The 25,517-nt window shown below is 39.7% G+C and overlaps 1 protein-coding gene across 13 annotated transcripts in view; it reads right to left on the bottom strand.

The window, feature by feature from the left end:
* Nucleotides 1-25,517, bottom strand: part of LOC131755055 (protocadherin alpha-C2) — a 161,345-nt gene that overhangs the window by 68,176 nt on the left and 67,652 nt on the right. The window lies entirely within an intron of this gene.

Raw genomic sequence — 25,517 nt, 5'->3', positions numbered from 1 at the left:
TACGACAAACCCGCAGCAAACATCATTCTCAATGGTGAAAAACTGAAAACATTTCTTCTAAGATCAGGAAAAAGACAAGGATGTGCACTCTCACCACTATTATTCAACATAGTTTTGGAAGTCCTAGCCACAGCAGTGGCTAGAGAAGAAAAAGAAATAAAAGGAATACAAATTGGAAAAGAAGTAAAACTGTCACTGTTTGCAGTGACATGATACTATACATAGAGAATCCTAAAGATGCCACCAGAAAACTACTATAGCTAATCAATGAATTTGGTAAAGTTGCAGGATACAAAATTAATGCACAGAAATCTCTGGCATTCCTATACACTAATGATGAAACATCTGAAAGAGAAATTAAGGAAACACTCCCATTTACCATTGCAACAAAACGAATAAAATACCTAGGAATAAACCCTACCTAGGGAGACAAAAGAACTGTATGCAGAAAACTATAAGACACTGATGAAAGAAATTAAAGAGGATACCAACAGTTGGAGAGATATACCATGTTCTTGGATTGGAAGAATCAATATTGTGAAAATGACTATACTACCCAAAGCAATCTACAGATTCATGCAATCCTTATCATATTACCAATGGAATTTTTTACAGAACTGGAACAAAAAAATCTTAAAATTTTTATGGAGACACAAAAGACCCTGAATAGCCAAAGCAGTCTTGAGGGAAAAAAACAGAGCTGGAGGAATCAGACTCCCTGACTTCAGACTATACTACAAAGCTACAGTACTCAAGACAATATGGTACTGGCACAAAAAGAGAAACATAGATCAATGGAACAAGATAGAAAGCCCAGAGATAAACCCACACACCTATGGTCAACTAATCTATGACAAAGGAGGCAACGATATACAATGGAGAAAAGACAGTCTCTTCAATAAGTGGTGCTGGGAGAACTGGACAGCCACATGTAAAAGAATGAAATTAGAACACTCCCTAACACCATACACAAAAATAAACTCAAAATGGATTCGAGACCTAAATGAAAGACCAGACACCATAAAACTCTTAGAGGAAAACATAGGAAGAACACTTTTTGTCATAAATCACAGCAAGATCTTTTTTGATCCACCTCCTAGAGTAATGGAAATAAAAACAAAAATAAACAAATGGGACCTAATGAAACTTCAAAGCTTTTGCACAGCAAAGGAAACCATAAACAATATGAAAAGACAACCCTCAGAATGGGAGAAAATGGGAGAAAATATTTGCAAATGAATCAACGGACAAAGGATTAATCTCCAAAATATATAAACAGCTCATGCAGCTCAATATTAAAGAAACAAACAACCCAATCCAAAAATGGGCAGAAGACCTAAATAGACATTTCTCCAAAGAAGACATACAGATGGCTTTCTCAGCACATGAAAAGCTGCTCAACATCACTAATTATTAGAGAAATGCAAATCAAAACTACAATGAGGTATCACCTCACACTGGTTAGAATGGGCATCAGCAGCAAATCTACAAACAACAAATGCTGGAGAGGGTGTGGAGAAAAAGGAACTCTCTTGCACTGTTGGTGGGAATGTAAATTGACACAACCACTATGGAGAACAGTATGCAGGTTCCTTAAAAGACTAAAAATAGAATTACCATATGACCCAGCAATCCCAGTACTGGGCATATACCCAGAGAAAACCATAATTCAAAAAGATGCATGCACCCCAATGTTCATTGCAGCACTATTTACAATAGCCAGGTCATGGAAGCCACCTAAATGCCCATCGACAGACAAATGGATAAAGAAGTTGTTATATACAATGGAATATTACTCAGCCATAAAAAGGAACAAAATTGGGTCATTTGTTGAGATGTGGATGGATCTAGAGACTGTCATACAGAGTGAAGTAAATCAGAAAGAGAAAAACAAATATCGTATATTAACGCATGTATGTGGAACCTAGAGAAATGGTACAGGTGAACTGGTTTGCAGGGCAGAAGTTGGGACACATATGTAGAGAACAAACGTATGGACACCAAGGGGGGAAAGCCACAGTGGGGTGGGGATGGTGGCGTGTTGAATTGGGCGACTGGGATTGACATGTATACACTGATGTGTATAAAATTGATGACTAATAAGAACCTGCTGTATAAAAAAATAAATTAAATTAAATTTAAAAAAATTTTTTAAAAAGCAAGCCCTCACTGTGAAAGCAACTTGAAACAAATGAACTTAACTCTATGTAGTTGGTGGCATAACTACACAGAGATGAACTATTCCAAGATACTTTAAAACACAGTAACTTGTACAAACCTAGTAAAATATACCCTACAAATGAAAAGAATGGCAAAAATATTAAACTGTTACTGTAATCCCATTGCTGGTATAATGCTGATATTGTTTTCTAAGTGTGTTCTTTGAATAGTGTGTGGTAATAAATTAATATAAATGAACACTGGGATTTTTGTTACGGGAGAAAGGAGATACAAATGTAAGAGTGATGAAATTAAGTAAAAACCTTATAGTTCTGAACTTGAATTGTAAAGATTAATATGAACTTGTGATTTATTTTACCTTTTAAAAATTGCATATCCCTTAGTTCACACCTAGAAACGCTGACTCAACCATATAGGAATAAGCACACCTACTGTCCAGATTATATTTCTAAATACCATCTCCCACAAAAAAGAATTGAAGGATCTTTGTAGAATGGTTGACTCCAGGTCTGAGACAGGAAATTTACAAGATGAACTTGGGTATTTATAACACCAGATGGCAGACATTCTCTTAAAAATGAATGAAATGAGCCTGTCACTGCAAGGAAAACAAGTGACAGTATTTGTTGCAAATGATAAAATTTAAGATTTTGAGTAAGAATCATAATTTTGGAAAACTTTTGTCTGCCACCATGCACTTGTAGCTTCCCAATACTAGAAGACTGATGAGATCAATGGTGGTATTGACAATGTGATTTTTTGTTATTGCATAATAAAATGAGTCCACATTTGGAAGATCTGTAGAGCTCAGTGAACCAATATTTCTCAACCAACCAATAAACCTGACTTTAAAAAAAGTATACAATGGAAGGGAGGGATGAATGGTCTAAGCATTTTAATATTCACCTCATAGACTGTTCAGTATTCAATTATTATGTTACATGGAAAAAAACACAAATCTAGAACTTAAATTTTAAAAATGAGATACTAGTACATACCACTATAACAATGAAAATGTAAAAGTCTGGTAATACTAATTATTCAAGAATGTGGAGTAACTGAAACTCTCAAGCACTGCTGGCAGGAGAGGAACTTGGAACAACTAATTTGGGAACCTGCTGGCAGTATCTATTAAAGTTGAGCATACTCATACCATATAACCAAGCAATTTCTACTACTAGATACATAGTCAACAGAAATGAAAATATGTGCACCAAAAGACATGGAAAAAATGTTCATAGCAGAATTGTCCATAATAGCAAAAATAAACTTGAAAAAAATGTCCATCAGCAGAAAAATGGATAAATAAATTGTGATATATTCATACAATGTGACATACAGCAATTTAATGGATGGATTATTGCTATACACAGCAGGCCAGATGACTGTCACATGCATGATATTGAATTAAATTAGCCAGACACAAAAACATAATCATACCATACGATTCTATTTTTATGATGTTGGAATTCATGATAATAGTTATATTTCAGAAGGGAGTAAAGATAGAGGAGGCTGAGGGGGGCTTGGGGTGCTGGTAATGCTCTTCTACTTCTTAACCTCTGTGGTGATTACATGATTCTGTTGATTTTGAATTGTTCAGCAAGTTATACATATACGATATATGAACTTTTATGTATGTTATATTTCAATTTAAATGTTTAAAAATATGATTTGCATGAAGCAGCTCATACCATACTTAGGGGAATTTTTCAGCTTTAAATCCATACATTAAAAATAACAAAACCTGAAAAACAACAAGCTATATAAGAAGCTAGAAATCAAATAGAAAATTGAACATAAAGAAAATATTAGGAGGTAAATAATGTTAAGAGCAGAAATCAATTAAATAGAAAGCAAATATACAAGCAAGAGAATCCCAAAAGCCAAGATAGTCCTTGAAAGACTAATATAATAACTACTTCCAAGTCTAACCAGGAAAAATGAGAGGTGACAATAACATCAAGGTTGGAAAGAGGAATATCACTACAGATCCTGTAGATGTTACAAAGATCACAAAGAGGATATTATAAAAAACTTTATGCCAAAATATTTGAAAATTTAGATAAATTTAACATATTTCTGGAAAAAGAATTTACAGAAATGAAACAAGAAGAATAAAAATACGAATATTTCTCTTACTAATAAAGAAATGTGATTTCATGATTCAAAACTTTCCCACAAAGAAAATTTAAGGCACAGAGAACATTCATAGTGAATTCTACTAAATATTTAAGACAGAAATAACACCAATCTTAACAAACATGACCAGAGACTAGAAAAAAAGGAGAGGGAAAAAAAACACTTCTAACTTGTTTAATAAGGCCAGCATAACCTTGATACCAAATCCTTAAAAGAAAGAAAAATGACATGCCAATCTCAAGTGATGAATATAGATGCCAAAACCCACTATTAAGATGTCTTAATTGGTTGTTTTTATTTTGTATGAACAACACTTTGATTCTAAATAAAACAGCTGTAATCTTTGCTTAAAGATTCTAAAGAATAAACATAATGTGCCTGAATTCAGAGAGTACATTTTGAGGTATGTCAATAGAGCTCAGCTATGAAAACAGTATATGTGTACATAGCAAACAGATGGCTCTAGGAACAGCCAACAATTTGGGTTGGGACAGAAAGGCTTTTCTCTTTCTCTGCAGCATAGGAGACAACGTGACTGCATGTTCATTCCTAGATTCCAAGACAAGTTCCAGATGAATATATAATGACCTTCTGTGTTTATAGCTTGAGGAAGAAATTCTTATCCTAATTCTTTTTCATAAATGCAGTATAAAAGAGACATGTGGTTTCCTGACCCATTCTCATCTCATCAATTAAAATTGGGAACAAGGTGAGTAACCACCTTTATCATTAAGTTTTGGTTTTAAAGAATAATCCTTACCAATAAATTCCTTGCTTCCCATACTTTAATCAGAGTCCTAGATTGTGATTTATATTCATTTGACGTTCTGCCAAATGCTATTTCTGATATTCACATTACACGCATTTGAGCAATGTAAAAACCTCTTAGTAATTTAGTCTACCTTCATCCCAAGCCAGCTAAAGTGTACTTAGTCTCTGGAATATTATTGTTTCCCTCTAACTGCAAATATTGAAGGCAACAAAAATCAATAGGTCATTAACATTATCAGATGTTGTCAAAACTTTCCCACTCATACATCTCCCCAAAGCCTTGCTTTTCTTTTTTCTACTCAAGTTATAATGCTCTTTTTCTCTCCTTTTCACTAGTTTGAGGGGTTTGCATTATACAATGAATACTATTGTGCTATCTATTTACATATTTTTTAATCTGAATATATATCATATACCTTGCACGCTTCCTTAGTTACTGCACTCTAAAGTTTTTTGGCGTGTGGTTATCAGCTTCAAAGTCAAAATAGATATAAGGAAACATCCAATTAACCTATGGGAAAGTATACTTAAGGAATATATGTTAGCAAATAAAAACAGCCAGAATGCCAAAAACATTCTACCACTCTGTTAACAAACGACTGCAAAGGGGAAATATTTTATACTCCATAGATCCTGGCAAAAGAGAAACTGCTTTAATCCCAGAAGAACGATACACTAATAAAACACTGGTATGTTTAAAATCTAATTTTCATGTGGAATTTTTAATAAAGTCAGTTGTATGCTGTTGTGCATTTTTGCTACATTAATATTTACTACCTTAAAAAAATTCCCAGGGCTTCCCTGGTGGCGCAGTGGTTTAGAGTCCGCCTGCTAATGCAGGGGACACGGGTTTGTGCCCCAGTCCGGGAAGATCCCACATGCAGCGGAGCGGCTGGGCCCCCAAGCCATGGCCGCTGAGCCTGCTCGTCCGGAGCCTGTGCTCCAAAACGGGAGAGGTCACAACAGTGAGAGGCCCGCATACTGCAATAAAAAAAAAAAAAATTGCCAATGCAACTAATTTTAAATAGTAGAGTTTACACCTCAGATACCATCTAAAAAATTAAATTGTCTATCAAGAATTTTAACAGAAAAAATTGCCATGAGACTCGTGTTGTCTACTTGTTGCACAGTGGGTCAATTTTGGTTATATGTTAAATATTAACAAAGAAGAGATATAGATAAAAGGTTTTCCTGAATTTCTTTTTTTCTTCCTGAATTTCTTAAGTTAATTTTTTTTAGTATTGTAAATTATACTAACATACACTCTAAACTAAAATAAGACAGAAGAGCTTAGAGTTAGAACAAAATATAAACACATATGCATCAACATGATTCTGTGTGACTCGGGCACACAGTTAAAATTATGAAATTTCATGCTTTTCAAAGGATATATATTTTAGAAAACTGAAGCAACAAATACTTTATTTCTAGAATTCTGTAATTGTTCTTAAGGCATTCAGTGAACACTATGATAAGCATTCTTTTCTAAAGAATCAAGATTGGATCAATATGCACTTGGATAGGAAGAAGTAAATAATAAATGCCTGAGTTGAATTACGAATACTCCAGCTTTATAGAAGTTATTTTCCCCATGTTTTTATACATCAAACTTTCTATATATATATATAAGGAATTATCCAGCCCACAAAAATTAACAGACAATGAACAACCTAAAAAGCGAAATATCAACAATGATGGAAAAAGACTGTTCAACTGGATTAGTGAGATGGCACAATAGCCCTGCACATCTAAACAGTATATCTCTGTTGCTTTATCACTCACATAAGTTTAAAAATTCTGTGGCAGGGGACATTTTCCTCTGTTATTAACTACATGTTTTCCTTTTAAGTAGATAATTTTCCGTCTAACTCTCAGATCCATTGATCTTCCCATCACTTACTTATGTTTCCTTTGTAGTCTGGTCAAAATGTTTCTCTCAAACAATTCCTGATTCTCAAACTTCATAGACATTGCTGGTATCCTTATCTCTCCTTGTTACAGAAAGCAATGAAATAAAAGAAATAAATGGTGAATTTTCTTAATAGAGAGTTTATACACTGTGTTTTGATACCTGAAATACTAACATTTTGTGCACCAATTTTCTCCCTTAAAATTAACTGCATTTTAATTTTCATTCACTGCAAAGTTCACAGTGTTATGATATGCATTCCTACTAACCACTTTGTTATCTACAGGAACTGGACTCTTATTTAACCCCAGAATACAGCATTGAGATTTTTCATACTAGCTCTAGGACCAGAAAATCCCTGTTGTGTTGTTTCATGATTATATATCATAAGGAAGAAAATAATATGTTTGAAAATAGCCTTTAAACTGTTAACTATATATACACGTAAAGATAAAAAGTAAGTTAAAGTTTTTCCCTCTATGTTGAACAGTGTTTCCATCCAATTAATATATTCACAAATTTAATTATTCATTCATCAGAAAGTATTTACTAATCATATATATTGGATTCCATTATATCATGTGTGAATATTAATTATGCAAAATTATAATGGATGCAAATCTATTTTATTTGCAGTTAACATAATTATTTGAAGGAGAATAACTTATTCAATTTTCTCCCTTATGGGCTTCCCTGGTGGAGCAGTGGTTGAGAATCCGCCTGCCAATGCAGGGGATACGGGTTCATGCCCCGGTCCGGGAAGATCCCACATGCCGCGGAGCGGCTGGGCCTGTGAGCCATGGCCACGGAGCCTGTGCGTCCGGAGCCTGTGCTCCGCAACGCGAGAGGCCACAACAGTGAGAGGCCCGCGTACCACAAAAAAAAAAAAAAAAATTTTCTCCCTTATTACCTAGAAGAGTAGAACATTCCCTTCCATCCCTTCCCTAATTTCTTTTTTTGTGTGTGTGGTACGCGGGCCTCTCACTGCTGTGGACTCTCGCGTTGCGGAGCACAGGCTCCGGAAGCACAGGCTCCGTGGCCATGGCTCACAGGCCCAGCCGCTCCGCGGCATGTGGGATCTTCCCGCACCGGGGCACGAACCCGTATGGCAGGCGGATTCTCAACCACTGCTCCACCAGGGAAGCCCCCCTTCCCTAATTTCTGCACAACCTTTCTCTTGTATCCATGATCTCTATGAGAAGTTGGAAAGTAATATTGTAAAATTGCTAAGCCAATTGCTCGCACTCCACTCAGAAAGTTTTGAAATGCCAAACAGATAAACTAAGGTATAATTTAATTTTATTAGATGCATTACTCCCAAATATGGTATTTACTTACTTCTAAGTATACTGGTTTCTAAAATAATAAGAATATTAAATCCAAGTTGAATGGACTTTGAATGGTAAGTGCACCTTTGAACACACAAATGTTTCTGACATAACAATTACTCATCTGTCTTCTTTGTGAAACATATCAATAAGAACACAAAACAAAAGGTTTTCAAGTCCTATACCCAATCATCTTATCTTCTGTCAGTACAAATAGGTGTTTTGAGACATGCCTAGAATTTTTATGTACTTACAAACACTGTGTGGAACTATTAGCTGTGTTTTGGAGTATCATTCTCAAAAAAGACTACTTTGTCAAAACGGGACTCATTGTAAAATATAGCCTAGAGAGTATGCTGCATTTTATTAAACGGTACAGCATTCACAATCCAATTCAACAGCTATCTCTACCACAAAGCCTCCTCTCATTCCCTCCTCCCTGCCTAGATGTTCTCTCATGTTCTCTCTCTCCCCTCTTTGAACATCACTGCAATTTACTTTTACATGTTTTAGGTTATTATCATTTTTAAACCATGTATTGTAATGGTTTGAATAAACATCTCATCATCCATGATATTAAGTTTGTATTACACAAAGACTCGTACATAATTTTCATTCTCACCTTAGGAATCAGAATGCCTTACACATATCTGTTGCTCAAAATACTTCTAATGAAGGGATATTTGCTTTAAGTAATTCCTTAAAGAAATTCCTAAAAGGAATTATTTAAAGACACCCCAGGGGATTTCCCTGGTGGCGCAGTGGTTAAGAATGCACCTGCCAATGCAGGGGACACAGGTTTGAGCCCTGGTCCGGGAAGATCCCACATGCCACAGAGCAACGAAGCCCGTGCGCCACAACTACTAGAGCCTGTGCTCTAGAGCACTGAGCCCGTGTGCCACAACTACTGAAGCCTGCGTGCCTAGAGCCTTGGCTCTGCAGCAAGAGAAGCCACGGCAATGAGAAGCATGCACGCTGAAACAAAGAGCAGCCCCTGCTCACCACAACTAGAGGAAGCCCGCGAGCAGCAACCAAGACCCAACAGCCAAAAATAAATAAATAAAAATAAATAAGTTTATTTTTTTAAAAAGACACCCCAGGTTGTTTATTACCTGTACCAGAAACTTTGGTGCTTTTTAAAAATTTTAGACCTTTATGCTATATTATTTTAATTGTTCTGTAATAGGTTTGAATTTCTTACCTTGCTTTCTCAAAAATAAACTGTAACCTTCTTGAGGCCAAGGACAGTCTCTTTTAACACCTATATCTTCCCAGAATCCTTAGCACAGGGGATGCTAAGCAGGAGCATTCAATTCATTGGATTAAATGTTGCCAAAGGCTCATCTAAGAAACATTTCAGAAATAGCTAGTGGCCATTTCCTGGTCAAGGGAATCAAATCCCATAAAATTTGCTTAACCATGGCATTGACATTTGCATGATCTCTTTTCCTATTCTGAATCTGAATACAGGATGTTGGCACATTCAGTCCTACCCCAGAGGCCAGATGTCTCAGTCAGCAGCACTGTATTCCCCATGCAACAGCAAACTGTTTTTGTCAGAACCAAGTCCCAGAGAGGCCTGATAGAGATAGGTCTGAGAAAGTCTTTCAACTGTAGTAACATCTATTGTGGCAGATGTCATGCAAGGATTCGAAGCCATCTTGCTTCCATATCTCAACTCCTCTGGAGAGCGACAGCAGCTCTGAGAGCAACAACTTGGGATCTGGCTCAACTTGCTACTCACACAGAAAAGTAAGCACCCCAGAAATAAAAAGGAAATACAGGCCAGGGCAATTACTAAATACAGGTTCTGGGCAGAAAGGTGCCTGCCTTTTTCCCAGCCATCTTCAAATTCTGGAAGGACCTGAGGGACAGAGTTGCTCAACAGAACGCCCAGTGTGACAGAGGTGGAAAGTGATGGGTCTCCATGGTCCTGAACCACTACCACCGGCCTCTGTTTAACTGCATCAGTGGGAAGAACTAAGTGAGCACTATGGAGCTCTCCCATATTGGCTGAAATTCTAAAAAGGCTCGAGTCAGAAGCCTGAGAGATGTGGTAAGAAAGCCAAGCATTGGAGCCACTGTCTGCATTCTCTGCTACCACTTTTGTGACCAAGTGTCCTGTTCTGGCAGAGCAGGGCACAATTTCCACTGGGACAGAGCCATTTCTGGGCAAGGGAAACAAGATGACTGGAGCATTGTCGTTCCTGTTGTTCCTGCCTACCACAAACAAGTTCACAGTCACTGTTGCACTTCTGGGAGGAATGCCACCATCCTGGGATTGCACTTGGAAGTGACACTCCCTGAGCTGTTCAAAGTCAAAGGAAATTTTGGCAGTGGTAGCCCCACTGGAGGAATCTACTGTCACCAAGTTAGAGGCTGCCTGACCTTCAGAGATAATATCCAACAGCTCATAAAAGACGCCATTCTTCCCCAGATCTGGGTCCTGGGCAAAACACGTCCTAGGGAGGCCCCAGGGCCATTGTTTTCAGCCACAAGAAGTTCCTGTTTCCGTTGAGGAAATTTTGGTGTATTGTCATTCACATCAGCAACTGACACAGTCAGTGTCCTGCGGGTGCTAAGTGGGGGCGAGTCAACATCTAAGGCGCTGATCAGGACCTGGTATTCACTGAGCTGCTCCCGGTCCAGCGGCCCATCAGTCAGCAAGCTGTAGTCGTTGTCAAAGGAAGCCTTCAGCTTAAAAGGGCCTCCAGTGGACATGCTACAAACGACCTTACCATTGGGACCAAGGTCCTCATCCCTTACACTAAGGAGAGCAATCACTGTGCCAGCGGCGGTGTCCTCGGAAACTGGACTGGAGAAAGTGGGGGGGTTCACCTCGGGAGCGTGATCGTTCACATCAGTCACTTCCACCAGCAGTTTGGCGGTTCTGGCTAGACCGAAGAAGGTGCCTTCATCCGTCGCCTCGACGTATGCCTCCAACAGCGTTTCAGGCGGACCTAGTGAAGCAGCTACCCGCACTTCCCCATTTCTAGGGTGCACGTGAAAGTGGGGTCGCAGCTTTGCCTGCGTGCTATTGCTTAAGGAGTATCGGATTTCCCCATTGGAGCCTTCATCCGAGGCTTGAACTCAGAATAACACAGTCCCGTTGGGTGCAGTCTCTGGCACCTTGGTGCGGTATACTGAGCGCTCAAATACAGGTGCATTGTTGTTTGTGTTCACCACGACGATGGTGATTTGTGCGTCTCCAGAGCGCGCAGGCAGTCCGCCGTCCCGGGCAGTGAGCACCAGCCAGTGGGTGGCACGCTGCTCCCGATCCAGCGCTTTCTCCAATACCAACTCCGGGTATTAGCTGCCGTCGACCCACGACCCCATGTCCAGGCGAAAGTGCTGGCTGGGGCTCAGGCTGTAGCTTAGCACCCCATTGCTTCCCTCGTCGGCATCTTGAGCATTAGGGAGAGTAAAACGGGCTCCGGGCTTCAGGAACTCGGGAATGTGCAACTTGCTCGTCGCCGGCAGGGAAGTGAGGCGAGTTGTCGTTGGTGTCCAAGACGTGAACGTGCATCTTGTGCAGCTCCAGCGGGTCCTGCAGCACCAGCTCATAGGTTAGGACGCAGGCAGCTTTGTCCCCGCACAGCCGTTCGGGGACAGAGATCCGCCGGCTCTCTGACCACCAAGCTTCTGCTGGCCAGATCGACCTCGAAGTAGGGCTCACCTTGGCTGGAAAGGAAGAGAAAGTTCCGCAAGGACAGAGCGACCGCTGACAGCCTCAAGTCCTGGGCAACATTGCCTACGGCTACGCCCCGTTCGGTCTCCTCCGACACGGGGTATTCAAGCTGTCCCGCTGCAGAGCTGCAGGAGACCCACAAACATAGAACCGCCACCCTCCAGCCCACCATCCTCCCTCCCTCTCGGCGTCCTCGCTCCACCAGCGGTGACCCGGAACCAAGCTCTGGACTCCCGGAGATCACAAGCCGTGGTTAAAAAAAAAAAAAAAAAAAAAAAAAAACGAGGGCCGACCGGCCGCTGCTGCCGACTGGAGGTGCAGAGACCGCCGACGTTCGCCTTCCGAATACCGGAATTGCCGGGGCCGGTCGGCTGCGAGCTAGGCTTGCTAGACTGGAGGCTTGGCAGCCGTCTGGGAAAGCGAAGCGGGCCGGGTGCGGAGGAGTGCAGCGCCGCCTAGGGGTGCAGAGACGAGGTAAACCGCCGGCGTTGGGGAAGCGCGGTCTCGGTTCCCTGCCAGCTGGGATCTCGCCCCGCGCCCTGACAGCGAGCGCGGGGCGGGGCAAGGAAGACGCTCCCAACAACTAATAAGCCTTCCCTTAAACGGCGTTTCCTAGGACAACGCCCTGAGACCGCCGCGGTCTTAATGTCTACAACCTTTACCTGAAGACAGTTTATAACTGGGGCTGAGCTCGGCTGGCGTTTCTCCTCGACTGCTTGAAAGCGGAGCGTCGGGTCCCGGGCGCTCGGACCCACTGACTCCCTACAGTGCACGCGGAGAGGGCGGAACTCCGACAGGAACCGCTGGGCGGAGGCGCTGAGAGGCGGAACCGTGACCGTGAACCACACCTTCGAGGCTTAAGGAAACAGGAGCCCACAAACCAAGTGCTGGGATGCATTCCGTGCTGGATTCTCAGCCTCTCCGCTGCGGGTTTAAGTCTCTTCCTGCACCTTCTTATATCCTGGGAGCTGCCAAGATTTCAGTAGAGGCTACTAGCGAGGGGCAGATTGGGAAGCTTCCCCGGGATTCTCGCTTTTCAAGACACAAAAGTGTGCGAGCGCAATTCCGGTTCCACGTTTCCGCTTTTTTGCGGGTCAGCAGTTTCTCTTTCCCCAGGACGCCCTACTGGGAGTGCTTTGCAAGCGGCCCCCGACGCTGTGGGCGAGGTTAGCACCAAAAACTCAGAAAGATTGACAACTCATCCCCAAACACGACGTGCATAGTGAAGGGGTACTGAGATACTTTACAGAGTGTGACCAGAAAACTGTTCTGCAAATTTGCTCTCTGTAAATGTTTAGAAAACAGCATTGAGGTGGGGTAAGAACTGGCTTGATAACTATAAATTCTCCAGCTTTGTTTTTTGGCCTGTCTTCTGCACGGAAATCGGGACAGTTATCTGTTTTATGAAAAACAGCTCTGGGCCGCAATAAATACTGCCAGATTCCGCCTACCACCCTATAACCAGTGGCTTCTCCAGAGAGGGAGGAGAGCTGAAAAGGAGATTGACATTAAACACTAAATTCCTCACTCAAATCCTTCTTTTAATACAATTGCAGTGTCCAAAGCCCCAGGAACCAAAATTTGAAAGACAAAAGCCAAATAGAGATAAAGAATTGAGGCTTTCAGGGCATTATATTTCCTGGTCAGAAAACTGCCTAAAAGTATTGATAATTATTGAAGCTGAGTACAGGATACATGGGGTTAATTACACAATTCTCTCAACTTTAGTGTATGTTTGAATATTTCTCTAATAATTTTTTAAATTGTCAATTAAAATGGAGGTGGGGGCAGGAGTAGATTGGCAGCTCCAGCTTTCTGGTTTTAAGACTAAAAGTGGGATTGGTAACTTCAGTGTGCCACTAAGAACCAGTATCCTCTGACCATCACAAACCCATTCCTTATTTCTTCCAAGGAAGTAGGGCAGGCTGCCACATAAGGCAATGTAAATATATAGTAAATGCCCCTGACTAGTTTGTCTTTCCGAATTAGGGAACCAAAAAAAATCATTGACGCCAAGTCTTGAATAAAATTAAAGCGAGAAACCTGTCAGCCAGTTGAAATGTTGTTGGGTAGAGTCATAAGCATAGCCATCATTGGGGAATCCTCATTAGGATGTGAAATAACTAAGAAAAATTGAATTTATTCCTCACCAAATTTCAGAACCCAAACTCATTTTCTACTTCAGTATGAGAGATTATTAGGATTTGCATTTTCTCATTTTAATTTAATGCTGCTAACCAAGCTAACTGCTTCGGGGTAAAAGGTTATACTTTTCGCTTTTCCATTAGCAGCAGATGAAACGCACCTGGAGAGATGTACTCAACTTTTGGAAGGCCAGTGAATTTTACACCTGCAATCAAGCTTCTAATTATCCCAGTTTTAGGAGGATAGTGAGGCAGGAGATAGATGGGCTCCAGGCTAGACATTTACAACTAGCCTCCTGCTCACACTTCCTGGGGTTAGAAGAAGGTGGGCTCCAGGCCAGACATTGATTACCAGCCCCCTGTTTACATCACATTCAAGAGACAAACGGGCTCCAGAACTACATATTTATGACCGGACTCCGGCCTATAATTCGAGATCTGCACCTTGATGTAAAAACCAGCAACAGAAATAGGGTAAATAACTGGACATTGGACATTTTTATGGCAGGGACCGACTGGGACTAAACCCTGTTAAAAGATCAAGAGTTCATACATTTCCCATCCTTGGGGCAAGGGAAATATTGCACATGCTTAGAAAGGCTCCTTGGTGGTCAAAAGGGAGGGGGCACCACCCCATAATATGTGATGCTAAGGCCATCCCATAGCCTCTGGGCTGTTGTGCATGCATGTTGGGGAGGGTCCTAAGGCAGGGCAGGTGTGGAAAAAGAAACCAGAAAATTGGCCAAAGGTAAACAAAGACCCAGAACTGCCCTATATAGATGACTTAACCACCTCTTTACTGTGCTCCTCCTTCTTAAGGAGGGCGCCTACACCCTTTCTCTCCGGCTGTGCATCTCTGCCTTGCTTCTATCTTAACTAAACAAACAGTTTCTCTGTGTGCTTTCTGCCTCTCCGAGATCAATAGGATGTGTGGGTGTGGATTAGGAAGTGGGGAGAAAGGAAAACACATACTGAGAATCAGCATGGAAAATCCTAACAAAACTCTCCCCCATTCACACACTTCTCAGACTTTTGGCATCCCTTTTCTCCTGTTTCTGTTTAAACTGCCACTGATGTTTATTTTAAAAAGATTTAATTAGTCTCAGGAATAAGTGGATAGCGCTCTCCTAGTAGAATTTATCCTACCATCTGCCTCCCTATCTTTAGGCATAACTGGGATTTGTGGGAAAGTGGTATTTACTGACATAAACTGGAGTTTGTGGGAAAGCAGTATTTGCTCATATAAACTGAGATCTGTGGGAAAGCAACATTTAGGAGATACTTGGGATATTTGGATATCCCAAAGATGAGAAATTCTCAAGACTTTTTTCTTTTGTATAAGATTTCTAGGTGAATAAAATCATGAATTAACAAAACTTCTCTTTAGCAGAACCTTTACTTTCTAATATTTCATTTTGCCAGTTTATGGCATTTTCCATAGTGTCTCCTAATTCAAGTATTTTCAAGCTTTTAATTAGGTGCAAGTACAAGATTAAGTGGACTCTGTGCAAAAACGTTGTTCTGATTTCTGCTTGAGCTCTATTGCAAAGACTGTTATTATAAAGCTCTCCCACCAAACTTGGCCGTAATCTGTAAATTCAAGAGATTTCTAGCCATAATGCATAAGTTCATATTAGAGATATTGAAGCCAAACAGGAGAATAATCTGAATACCCACCAAAGAGTTTGTCAGTAAAAGGATACTGTACTTTAAATAAGATTTTTTTAGTGCTTACGATTATTCCCTGGGAGTATGTTATGTACTTATGAGAACTAAATTAAAAGACTGGACATGACAATCACATTAAGCAAATTTTCATCCTGTAAAATAGCTTCATGTAGGGTTCAAATCAAGCCTAACAGGGTGGGAGTTGTTTGAGGGTAGAGATATGTATCACTCAATTTTGTTTCTTAACTATCCAGCTAATCTTTGGGCATGTAAATTAAGTGGCTATGTATCTTGATACATAATGGCCTGGCCTACGTCATTCATTGTTTCTTTTTTTACTTGAACACCTTACCAATAGCACACTACTATAGAATTTCTTTCTCAAGTTTGTACTACCAAGTTTTTCTCCAAAATATAATATCATTTAAAATGTCATAGACCCTTTTTCATGAATCTTCACACTAGTTAACTCTATGCTACGTTTACTTACTACTTTTTATAACTATGTACCAATTTTTCTAAAATTACCTCTTTCTAAAATCTTATACTATTTCATCTTCAAAGTGTACCCCTCAGATCTTAAAGTCATACTCCAGATTGGTCAAATCATATCTAAGAAGAGGAGATCTAGCCCTTTCATTCTAAATACTACATATCAAGTAATAGAGTCTAAAATTGCTTCTGGTTCTTTAACAGCTGCATCACATAACTTTTTTATAAGGGATTAAAAACTAAAATTCACATCTGTTTTTTTCTAGATGTTATTAAGCCGCAGATCAAAAAGTCCTAGACTTTTTTAAAAATTTATTTATTTTTGGCTGCATTGGGTCTTTGTTGCTGCATGCGGACTTTCTCTAGCTGCGGGGAGCGGGGGCTACTCTTCGTTGCGGTGCATGGGCTTCTCATTGCAGTGGCTTCTCGTTGTGGAGCACGGGCTCTAGGGTGCACAGGCTTCAGCAGTTGTGGCACACGGGCTCAGTAGTTGTGGCTCGTGGGCTCTAGAGCGCAGGCTCAGTAGTTGTGGTACATAGGCTTAGTTGCTCCGCAGCGTGTGGGATCTTCCCGGACCAGGGCTCGAACCCGTGTCCCCTGCATTGGCAGGTGGATTCTTAACCACTGCGCCACCAGGAAAGTCCCAGTCCTAGACTTTTATACTTAATTTTTAACTCAAATTTGCTGAATGTCATTGTGTTAAGAGCTAGCCAATCTGATTCAATCACATATTTTACCTATATCAAATTTCATATTCCTATATATTTGGTAAGCGGTCACACCAGATCTTCCTCTGAGCTGCAGAAAAGATTTTCATCAAGTGTGGCTGAAAAGGAAGGCTTGCAACCACTACCAACCACCTTACCTGACATCAGTTTATTAGGAGTGCCTAACCTAAAATAAAGATCTGAGAAAGACACTATCAACGTTCTCCAAAAAGGACTCTACACAAATCCCACATTATATTAAGTTTCAAAACAAAGTATTTCCAGATAATTATTGTGATACATAGTTAAAAGAAAGTTGATAAAAAGTTGACAGCTATCACAAAAAAAATGGCCATCTTCATTTTAAACAGTAAAAACACTAGAATTATTCCCATGAAAAATCAGGAGCATAACACCACACTTCATGTCATAGTTATTATTCAATACTGACTTGGATATTCTGGACAACACAAGATAAGGAACTCTGTGTGTGTGTGTGTGTGTGTGTGTGTGTGTGTGTTAGAGAGGAGTATAAAATATACTGTTAGATGATAAACTTATAGGTAATATAATTTTCTACTCATAAAATCCCAGAGAATTAAAGAAAAAATAATTAGAGCTAAAAAAGAGCTCAATGAGATGGTTAGGTTAAAGATAAAAAACATACCTTTCCTACATACCTTCAATAACTAGACAAAAAGTGGGATTTCTATCAATTATGGATAAATGAAGATAAACATTTTAATTTAATAAAGTTATATCTTTGATGAAACTCTTTAAAACATTTGAACTTCAACCATAGTATATATGAAGAGAAGTTACCAAGTGCCATGAAGATTGAGCTAAGATGAGAGAAAATGCTGAGATAGGATTCCTGCCACTGGAGACCTTGGGAAAAGTTGGTAGATTGGAGTTTTCCAGAGTAGTGCTTTCACACTGAGGTATAAAACCAAAGGTCCCTTGTTTGGAACAAAAACATCTAGGTACATAGGCTAAATCAGGCAGCATTTTCCTGTAAACCCATTTGTCGGCGCAGAATAGGAGAGAGGGCTTCCCTGGTGGCGCAGTGATTGAGAGTCTGCCTGCCAATGCAGGGGACACGGGTTCGTGCCCCGGTCCAGGAGGATCCCACATGCCACGGAGCAGCTGGGCCCGTGAGCCATGGTCGCTGACCCTGTGCGTCCGGAGCCTGTGCTCCGCAACGGGAGAGGCCACAACAGTGAGAGGCCCGCGTACCACAAAAAAAAAAAAAAACTAGGGGAGAAAGCAGGACTGAACGTGATAGTGAGCAGATGCACCATTGTTTCAAGGGTGAACCTAAGGATACGGTCAAGTTAAGAGGAAACTCTACATGACAAACTGCTCTGCAGCTGCCAGTTCTCATTAGTTGGAGGTATATAAAAGCTAAGGTACACGCAAACTCCTCTAACAAATGGTACACAAGGAAATGTTCACGTTAATCCAGGCCACTGCTGGCCCATCTATTTACACTTTCCACCTGCAGATAGCAGGTCCTAAAGGAACTCCTCTCAAAGATAAATAGTAATCAAAAAAGAGCCAACATAGGATCTACATAAATATTACAAGAAGGAATAAGAAAATAAATATGAAAAATAACAGATAAGAACACACAGGTCTCTGGAACTTCCCTGGTGGTCCAGTGGTTAAGACTCCATGCTTCCACTGCAGGGGCACAGGTTTGATCCCTGGTTGGGGAACTAACATCCCATACGTGGCATGGCCCAGCCAAAACAAAAAGCAAAAAACAGAAAAACCCACAGGTCTCTAGAGGTCTCTAGTCAGAAGGTTTATGAAACAATTTTAAAGGGTCTCAGAGAATTAAGAACTCAAAACAAAGATACAGAATTTCAAAAAGAAAATGAAAAGGCCACAAAAGACCATGAAAACTGAGCTGATGAAATTCATGAAATACATGGAAGAGAAATATAAAATCAGAAATAACAGAATATAATAACAGAAATTAAAGCCACATTGGAAACAGTAAAAAAAGTGAACAGGCTCTGCTTAGTACATAGTCAAGAACAAGAAGAAACATTTGAGAAGGCTGAGAAAAATAAACAGAAAGAACAAACTTCCAGTTTCAGCTCCAACATGTAAAGAGCTTGGAATTTATCACTCCTTTCCTTATAATAACAACAAGAAAAGCTGGATACATGACTTTTCCTGAACCCTTCAGAGAACTTAGTTTACAGGGAAAACCTCCACCCTGAAATCTGGAGAAACAAGCAAATCCAGAGAGTCACAGCCAAGATCTGCTTCCATGGAGCAGAAACTTCTAGAGCCAGAGGCTGGTAGGGAACACTTAAATGGAAATTTTGACAAATTGCTGAAGGCTGAGGTGTGGACTATCTTGAGAGTGAGTAACTCCTGGAGGGCACAGTTGCAGGCCCCCTACACCCAATTTTACGGGCTTTACTTTCAGGAACCCCACTAGGTTCTCAGAGCGAACATCCAAGAAACATTCCCTTGTGGCTCTGGCAGGGAGAGAGGAAGAGTACTCCTTCTGAGAAATGCCCAGAGGCTTCTCCTTTCTTCTTTTAAAAAAGCAATTGTATGTAACAATATGTATAAATGTATTGCTGGGCCTATAATATATAGAAATGAAACAACTTTGCCAATTACAGTACAAAGGAGGTCGATAGAAGAACAACTGTATTCGATAAGGAAAGGATAACAGATGGTAATTCTGATCCACATCAACAAATGAACAGAACCAGAAATGGCAAATAAGAAACACTATAAATATATAATTGCTTTTCTTTTTTCTCTCAGCATCTTTAAAAGATATAAAATTATATAATGTAATAATTATAACAATGCACTTTTGGGTTTGTAATATATAGAGATGTATATTGGTTTCCTGCAGCTGCAAAAAAAAATTACCACACATTGGGTGGCTTAAGACAGTTTTTCTCACAGTTCTGGAGGGGAAAAATCCAAACTCAAGGTGTTTGAGGGGCTGTACTGGGGGCTTCTGGAGGCTCTAGTGGGGATTCCATTCCTTGCCTCATACAGCTTTTGGTGGCTATTTGCATTGCTCCAATCTCTGCTTCTATCTTCACATGGCCTTCCCTCTGTGTCTGTCTTCCCTTATTCTATATCTTATTAAAAAAACTTCTCAATGGAATTAGTGCCCACCTGGAAAATCCAGGATGAACTCATTTCAAGATCCTTAACTTAATTACATATTCAAAGTCCTTTTTTTCCTAATAGGTCACTTTCATAGGTTCCAGGGGTTAGGAAGTGGACATATCATTTTGGAGGCCACAGTTCAACCCACTATAAGATGTAATAGCTATAATAATAATAAAGCAAAAAGGGTGGAAGAAAAAGCTATATAGAGTAATATCTTTTGTCTTAATAGAATTAAGTTAATATAAATCTGGAGATACTGTTAAGTTATAATGTATATAGTAAACTCTAGAGAAACCATGGAGAAAATAACTCAAAAATACAGTTTAAAATTCATTGAAGGGGGCTTCCCTGGTGGTGCAGTGGTTAAGAATTCGCCTGCCAATACAGGGGACACGGGTTTGAGCCCTGGTCCGGGAAGATCCCACGTGCCACAGAGCAACTAAGCCCGTGCGCCACAACTAATGAGCCTGTGCTCTAGAGCCCACAAGACCCAACTACTGCAGCCCATGCGCCTAGAGCCCATGCTCCACAGTATGAAAAGCCACTGCAATGAGAAGCCCGCGCACCGCAACAAAGAGCAGCCCCAGCTCGCTGCAACTAGAGAAAGCCTGTGTGCAGAAACGAAGACCCAACGCAGTCAAAATAATAAATAAATAAAATTTTTTTAAAAGATGAAAATATTAAGGATAAATTTAACAAAAGGAATATAAAATGCATACTCTGAAGACTATAAAACATTGTTGAAAGGAATTAAAGAAAATGTAAACAAATGGGAGGAAAATCCCATGCTCATGAAGATAGTATGATTTCATACTGTTAAAATGGCAATACTCCCCCAAGTGATCTACAGAGTCAACAAATTCCCTGTCAAAAGTAAGCTGGCTTTTTGCAGAAATTGACAAATGGATCCTAAAATTCATAAGAAAATGCAAGAACACCCAGAACAGCCAAAACAATACTGATAAAAAAGAACAAAGTTGGAGCACTAATGATTCTTGATTTAAAAACTAGGTACAAAGTTACAATAATCAAGAGAATGTGGTAGTGGGATAAGGATAGACATATAGATCAATGGAATATAATTGAGAATCCAGAAATAAATTCCCACATTTATTCATCAGTTGATTTTCAACAATGGTTCCCAAACACTTCAATGGTAAAAGAATAATTCTTTTTCAATAAGTGATGCCAAGACAACTGAATATCCACTTGCAAAGGAATGAAGTTGGACCACTACATCACATTATATACAAAAATTAACTCAAAATGGATCAAATGACACCAGCAAGACGTCAGAATAAAAGTTCCAGCCATAATTCTCTCACAAAAATACCAATTAGTAATGATATATGTAATAAAATACCCTTGCAAAAATTCCATCATCAACTTAAGAAGTTTGGAGTACCTAAGTGAGCATAAAGCTGAAACAGCTGTATTGAAACAAATAAGAGTAATTTTACTTTACTCACCTCAGCCCCTCCCCCAAGCTGGCACAGCTCAGCACCAGGAAAAAACACCCTGGTTCACTACTCCACCTTCAAGGGGAAAGAGAAGAGTAGAGCATGTGTCCAATGTTTCAGCTTCTTGGAGGGCTGCCTGGGGGACTAGTTTTTATATTGCCTTACTCAGAGAACTGATGGAACTGGTGTGGTTTGGATGCCTGAGAGCCATGAAGAACAAAGAATAGCAAGGGGGCAGCTAGCTCCCTTGGGAAGCAGAAAGAAGAGTGTGAATCCAGCCTTTCAGGTTTTTGGAGGGCTGCTCAAGGAACTGGTATCTTTCTCACCTGACTTGGAACTGTCAGGGAACCAAGATACTTTAGATGCCTAGTGGCCACTGAGAACAAGGGAGAACAGCTTGCTGCTATAGAACCAGAAAACTGAAATGTGACAGAAAGACAGTAGAAGGAGCAAGAGAGATCATTTTACAGTATCTGATCAAGAGATGCAAAAAGAAAAAATAGTGAAAAGGAATGAAGAAAGACTATGGGACTTAAGGGACACCATTAAAAGAAATAATCATTGGAGTTTCAGAAGAAGAGAGAGAGAAAAAGGTACAAAACTTATATAAATAGTGATGAGAACTTCCCAAACCTGGGGAGGGATTTGGACATCCAAGTTCATGAAGCCAATAGGTCACCCTAAATTTTCAATGCAAAACCATCTTCTTCAAGACAAATTATACTAAAACTGTATAAAATCAAATATGAAAAGAGAAATTTTAAAGCAACAAGAGAAAAAAGTTTATATTAAACAAGACAACCCCCATAAGGCTATCAGCAGATTTCTCAGCAGAAGCATTATATGCCAGGAGAAAGTGGGATGATATATTCAAAGAGCTGAAAGAAAAAAATGCCAACCGTGAACACTTTTCTCTACAAAGTTGACCTTCAGAAATGAAGGTGAGGGGCTTCCCTGGTGGCGCAGTGGTTGAGAGTCCGCCTGCCAATGCAGGGGACACGGGTTCGGGCCCCGGTCCGGGAGGATCCCACATGCCACGGAGCGGCTGGGCCCGTGAGCCATGGCCGCTGAGCCTGTGCGTCCGGAGCCTGTGCTCCACAACGGGAGAGGCCACAATAGTGAGAGGCCCATGTACCACACACACACACAAAAAAGATATGAAGGTGAGGACTTCCCTGGTAGTGCAGTGGTTAAGAATCCACCTGCCAATGCAGGGGACATGGGTTCAAGCCCTGGTCTGGGAAGATCCCACATGCCACAGAGCAACTAAGCCCGTGTGCCACAACTACTGAGCCTGCATGCCTAGAGACTGTGCTCCACACAAGAGAAGCCACTGCAGTGAGAAGCCTGTGCACCGCAAGGAAGAGTAGCCCTGCTCACCACAACTAGAGAAAGCCCACGCACAGCAACAAAGACCCAACACAGCCAAAACTAAATAAATTAATTAATTTTTAAAAAGAGAAAGAAATGGAGGTGAGATAAAGACTTTCCCAAACAAACAAAAGCCGAGGGAGTTCATCACCATTAGATGTGCCTTACAAGAAATGCTGAAAGGAGTTCTTCAAGCTGAAATGAAAGGCTGCTAACTGGTAACATGAAAACATATGAAAATACACAATACACTCATAAAGGTAAATATATAGTCAGATTCAGAATAATCTAATACTGTAATATGATGGCATGATAACCACTTAACTCTAGTGTAAGGGTTAAAAACCAGAAGTGTTAAAAATAGATATAGCTATAATAATTCGCTAATGGATACACAATATAAAAAGATGTCAAGGACTTCCCTGGTGAGACAGTGGTTAAGAATCCGCCTTCCAGTGCAGGGGACACGGGTTTGAGCCCTGGTCCGGGAAGATCCCACATGCTGTGGAGCAACTAATCCCATGCACCACAACTACTGAGCCTGCGCTCTAGAGACCATGAGCCACAACTACTGAGCCTGCATGCCACACTACTGAAGCCTGTGTGCCTAGAGCCTGTGCTCCGCAACAAGAGAAACCACCAGAGAGAGAAGCCTGTGCACTGCAACGAAGAGTAGCCCCTGCTCACCTCAACTAGAGAAAGCCCACGTGCAGCAACAAAGACCCAACGCAGCCAAAAAAAAAAAAGGATAAATAAAATAAATTTTAAAAAATAAATAAAAATAAAGGGGAGAGTAAAAGAGCAGAGTTTTTGTATGTGATAAAAGTTATCAGTTTGAAATAGGCTGTTACAGCTATAAGACATTTCAAGTAAGCCACAGGGTAACCACAAAATAAACAAACAAAAAACTACAGTACATATGTACACACAAGATAAAGAAAAGGGAATCACAGTATACCCCAATGGAAAATCATCAGTTCACAAAAGAAGATAGCAAGAGAGGAGGAAAAGAACAAAGGAACTACAAAACAACCAGAAAATGATGAACAAGATGGCAATAGTAAGTTCTTGCTTATCAATTATTACTTTAAATATAAGTGGAATAAATTGTCCAATCAAAAGGCATAGCATGGCTGAATAGGTTTTTAAAAAAAGATAAAATCAGCTACATGTTGCCTCCAAGACATTCACTCTCAAAATGAAGATATGGAAAAAAGACATTCCATGAAAATGGAAACCAAAAGAGAGAGCAGAGGTATCTATACTTATATCAGAAAAAATCGACTGTAAGTCAATTAAGTAGAAAACTGTAACAAGAGACAAAGAAAGCCATTAATAGTGATAAAGTGGTCAATTCATCAAAAGGATATAACAATTGTAAATAAATATGCACCTAACATCAGAGTACATAAATATATAAAACAAATACTAACATATCTGAAGGAACTAATAGACAACATTACAATATCCACTTTCATCAATGGATAGATCATCAAGAAAGAAAACCAATGAGGAAACATGGAACTTGAACTACACTTTACATCCAATGTACCTAACAGATATACACAGACCATTTCATCCAAGGGCAGCAGAATATACATTTTTCTCAAGCACACATGGAACATTCTCCAGGATAGATCAGATATTAGGTTCAAAACAAGTGTAAGCAAATTTTAAAAGACTGAAATCATATGAAGTATCTTTTCCAACAACAATGGTCTAATATGTGGAAATTAACACACTCCTGGAAACCAATGGGTCAAAGATGAAATCAATGGGAAATTCAAAAATATCTTGAAACAAGTGAAAATGAAAACACAACTTATCAAAACTTATGAGGTGAAGCAAAAGCAGTGCTAAGAAGGAGGTTTATAACAATAAATGCCTACATTTTAAAAAATGACCTAACTTATATGGAATCTAACAAACAAACTCATAGATACAGAGAACAAATTGGTAGTTGCCAGATGCAAGGGGTGAAGGGTGGGTGAAATGGGTGAAGGTGGTCAAGAGACAAACTGAGAGTTATAAAATAAATAAGCCCTGGTGATGTAATGTACAGCATGACTATAGGTGACTATAGTTAATAATGCTGTATTATACATTTGAAAGTTGCTAAAGAATAGATCTTAAAAGTTCTCATTAAAAGAAAAAACATTTTGTAACTATGTATAGTGATGAAGGTTAAGTAGATTTATTGTGGTGATCATTTCACAATATATACAAATATTGAATCATTAGGTTGTACATCTGAAACTAATATAGTATTATATGTAAATTATACTTATTTTTTAAATTAAATTAAATTTAAAATCAAATGTTTGTTAAATGAATTTAATTAATGAATATTCAATCTAAAAGGAAGATCTTCCTAACTAAACCTAGAGACCTTAAAATCCATAACAGAAAAACAGAGAAATTTTTGAAACACTTTTATATGGCAAGATACACCCTAAACAAATCAATATATACGAGGAAAAATATTTGTGGTATAGATGGA

This window comes from Kogia breviceps, chromosome 4, assembly GCF_026419965.1.
Source record: "Kogia breviceps isolate mKogBre1 chromosome 4, mKogBre1 haplotype 1, whole genome shotgun sequence".
NCBI classification, from domain to species: domain Eukaryota; kingdom Metazoa; phylum Chordata; class Mammalia; order Artiodactyla; family Physeteridae; genus Kogia; species Kogia breviceps.
This window is presented reverse-complemented; position numbering and strand designations above follow the sequence as displayed.